This window comes from Lactuca serriola, chromosome 4 (assembly GCF_051521515.1).
Source record: "Lactuca serriola cultivar US96UC23 chromosome 4, Lser_US96UC23_V15, whole genome shotgun sequence".
In the NCBI taxonomy this organism is placed as follows: Eukaryota; Viridiplantae; Streptophyta; class Magnoliopsida; order Asterales; family Asteraceae; genus Lactuca; species Lactuca serriola.
In genome coordinates, this window is record NC_136411.1 from 3,221,200 (window position 1) to 3,225,955 (window position 4,756).

A 4,756-nucleotide genomic window follows, 5' to 3' on the forward strand; every position below is an offset into this window, starting at 1 on the left:
TATATCATCTACCCATTTTCTACCCAACATATTTGTAGATATAAATACATATACAGTTTAACTCATTTAAAAACTATATAAAACATCCATACCATACTCATCTCAAATAAACAACAATATATAAACACATAGCACATATTTCATAGCAAATACTTCATATTTATGTGTTAGAAGAAAGTAACTATACACTCTCTCATATAAACAACAATATGTACACATAACACGTATTTCATATCAGATACTTTATAATTATGTGATAGAAGAAAGTGACCACACACTCACTTGAACAAAAGATGATCGGACAACACTACGGCTTGAAGAAGTAGTAATCTTCGGTAGATCTGGAAGATCTTCACAAAAACCGGGCTCCTCGCGGGCAGAGCTTCGACTCGGGAATCTCACTTCTCGGGATCTTCGGGCTTCGGGACTCGCTTTGGGTCTCGGGAATGACACCGGGGCTTCGGGGGGATAAAATAGGGCTTAGAGAAAGTATCGGGAGTGGGAGAGTAAGAGATGAGCAACCAAACTCGGCTGACCCATGATTTCTATTTATAGGGCGAATTTTCTAGGTTCACCTCGTGAGCTCGATACGTCATTGCATTCGTCATGGCCACTTGCCCTGGAAAACGTCCATCATCTATTCACCTTGTGAGTCACTAATGCTCACCTCATGAACTACATATGTTCACCTCGTGAGTTCTGACAGTTTTGGGGTTTCGCGCCCCGATATTTAGAAATTCATAACTTTGCATACGAACTCTGTTTTTTACGTTCTTTATATCCACGCGTAGGTAAAAACAAGATCTACTTAGACTTCGTCGGCTAGTTTTGACTTTAATTTTTATTATTTATTTTTAGTAGGCCGGGACAAGAAAACTCCATTATAAATTCATAACTTCTTCATCCGACGTCTGTTTTCGTCTGTCTTTTTACCGTTGCACTAATATCAACAAGATCTTCGATTCTCGTTTAGATTGTTTCAGCTAAAAACCGCTTGATCTCAAATCGAGTATTCGGGCTGCATACCGCTAAGTCGAAACTTAGAAAAATCATAACTTCCTCATACGAAGTCAGATTTGGACGTTCTTTTTATGCACGCTCACAGTTTAACGAACTCTATGACTTTCGTTTAGATCGCTAAGGCTAAATATCGCTCTAACGTAAATTCACTTTTTACGTCGCGCTGTGTCATGTCGGTTCTGTCGCGAAACTTCGACAGGTCATAACTTCTTCGTTATAACTCAAATTTCCACGTTCTTTATATGTACGGAATCCTTGTAACATATACTAAAACTTAGTTAAGATTATTCATTCTAAATAATCTTCTATCAAAAAGTCATTTTTGATGCTTAACGTCTCTAAATTGACTAGCCCGGATCTACGGGCGTTACAATTATCTCCCCCTAAGGATGATTACGTCCCGGAATCATCAACGAAATATAACTTGTATAATGATTCCATACGTTATCTCTTCATCCTAGGTAATAACTGTAAGTTCTATGTTTCTTCGGATGAGTATCTAACTCTTGGACTTCTTGACTGCAGACGATGCTCAATCTTGCACCCGCCCTTCGTACTATGTTGGACTTTCAATCGTAACCTACGAGTTACAAAATAAATCCTTATTGAGGACTCCTTCTTCTTCTTAGGATAAGTACTTTCCTTCATTTATTGTATCAGACCGATGGGTCATGTTCTAATGAACTCTCACCGTATGATGCAACATTTAGACTCAGGTCTCTTAGAGTTAAATTCCAGAATGGAATATACCTTCCTTCATTTTCTAATGTGATATGTTCACATTTTAGCATGTAGCATTTCTAGCTACTAACTTCTTTAACAACGAGCGCGATGCTATCGGTCGCATTGATTTCATTCTTCTGACCTCAGTCAGATGCTACATCGAACTTGGTTCTCCGAACCATGTAACAAACTCATCATAGTCAGACTCAATTTTATATGACCACTGGGGTCGGAATAAAAATCATCTCACTAGTCATTACCGAAATGATGGTAACAACATACTTGAATAAAAATGAACTCAATTACAAGCTTCTTGGTAACCTTGTGACTTTCCCTGATCCAAGCGTGAGTCCTGTGCTTCCAGTAGTATAGATCTCTATTACTATTCACACCTACTCATACTCGTCCCAAGTATTGTCTCGCAGTCCCCAAGTCCTAAAATCACAAAACAATTTAACACATACGAATGTGTCCAATTAATATAAAAAATTTCCTAGACTCTACTAGGACTTCTTCCATGCGTATCTTCAATCATCAATTCTACTTCAACTCAGTTAGTGATGGAATGTGTCCTAAAATCACAAAACAATTTAACACATATGAATGTGTCCAATTAATATATAAAATTTCCTAGACTCTACTAGGACTTCTTCCATGCGTATCTTCAATCATCAATTCTACTTCAACTCGGTTAGTGATGGAAACTACATACGATGGGACAACTTCAAGAATTACACCAACCGTTCCATCATCCTGCCAATCGAAGGTGTACTTCAGACGTACCGTACTCCTTTAAACGTACTGTTATTTTATCAAATATAAACTAAAGGCAAGATACCACTCTTACGATATCTTCCGATAGGTGTCATTCACTATCATAAGCCATTCATTTCCTCCATTTACTTAATTCTCTACGAGTCTTCACCTTCACGTTTTATACACCCAAGCAAACGTTCGGTGTACCGGGAAAGAATATAGATAGAGGAAGGTTTAGACGTGTAATCCTCTTTATTACTCCGAAAAAAATTACATGATAGTTCTAATATCGTAATTAAATGTTTAGAATCCTGAGCACATAAAATTTCTACATCCGATCGGCAACAGACCATAGATCCAAACAAATAATAGCATATAAGGGAAACATATAGCATTTAGCACATAAAAGCATTTTAGGAATCTTTCCTAAAATATACTAGTGCTTGTGTCTAAACTATGGTAGACACTCATCTCACAATCATTGCTTAGCAATCTAAGTTTAAGTCTAGAAATCCTACAAACTTCCTAGTTCGCTTAAACTAATGCTCTAATACCAACTGTGACATCCCCAATTTCACGGCCAAAAAAGACCGATTTGTTTATCCTTTGTTTTATAAAACCAGAGTTATCTTTTAAAGAAAACAGTTGCGGAATTTGTCCCAAAAACAAAATGTGATAACCATTTATCAAAACATTTCTCAAAGAGAATGTATTTTTATTAAGTAATAAAACCTCGGGATGTCATGTTTCAATACAGACCAAAAGCATAAACAGTATAAAATAGACCTTGCAACAGTTATTTATAACTACTGATCTATAATCCAAAATCTCTCGACATGTCCACCAACTTATACTCTTGTGCCATTACCTATAATGCAAAGAAAACTGAGTAGGTCAGGCTTGGGAACCTGGTGAGCATATAGGGTTTTCAACCCACAATAATATAATTATTATATTTAATCATCAAACAATCAATCCAATTACCCATCCCCCATTATCTCCATTTATCTTAAGGATCTACCCTAAGAATCATCTATCCTTCATTCTTAAGGATTGACCTGAGGTATAGGCAGATGTCACATCGTCGCCAGGGTTTTCTCAATAGGCGCTAACTCCATAGTCACCAAGGTTTATACAATAGGCGCTAACTCCATAGTCACCAAGGTTTATACAATAGGCGCTAACTCCATAGTCACCAAGGTTTATACAAAAGGCACTAACTCCATAGTCACCAAGGTTTGTACAATAGGCGCTTGCTCCATAGTCACCAAGGTTTATCAAATAGGCGCTAACTCCATAGTCACCAAGGTTTACTTAACAGTAGGCGCTAACTCCGTAGTCACCAAGGTTTATACAATAGGCGCTAACTCCATAGTCACAAAGGTTTATACAATAGGCGCTAACTCCATAGTCGCCAAGGTTTATCTATACGGTACTAAATCCATAGCTACCAAGGTTCTTTGTTAGGCACTAAGACAATAGCTACCAAGGTTCTTTGTCAGGCACTAAGACAATAGCTGCCATGGTTATTTATTAGGCACTAAGACAATAGCTGCCAAGGTTCACTCATACCATCTTTCATCACACACCAACTATATCATCTACCCATTTTCTACCCAACATATTTGTAGATATAAATACATATACAGTTTAACTCATTTAAAAACTATAAAAAACATCCATACCACACTCATCTCAAATAAACAACAATATATAAACACAAAGCATGTATTTCATAGCAAATACTTCATATTTATGTGTTAGAAGAAAGTAACTATACACTCTCTCATATAAACAACAATATGTACACATAACATGTATTTCATATCAAATACTTTATAATTATGTGATAGAATAAAGTGACCACACACTCACTTGATTAAAAGATGATCGGGCAGCACTACAGCTTGTAGAAGTAGTAATCTTTGGTAGATCTGGAAGATCTTCACAAAAACCGGGCTCCTCGCGGGCAGAGCTTCGGCTCGGGAATCTCACTTCTCGGGATCTTCGGGCTTCGGGACTTGCTTCGGGTATCGGGAATGATACCGGGGCTTCGGGGGGATAAAATAGGGCTTAGAGAGAGTATCGGGAGTGGGAGAGTAAGAGATGAGCAACCAAACTCGGCTGACCCTTGATTTCTATTTATAGGGCGGATTTTCTGGGTTCACCTCGTGAGTTTCTAATATTCACTTCGTAAGCTCGATACGTCATTGTGTTCGTCATGGCCACTTGCCCTGGAAAACGTCCATCATCTGTT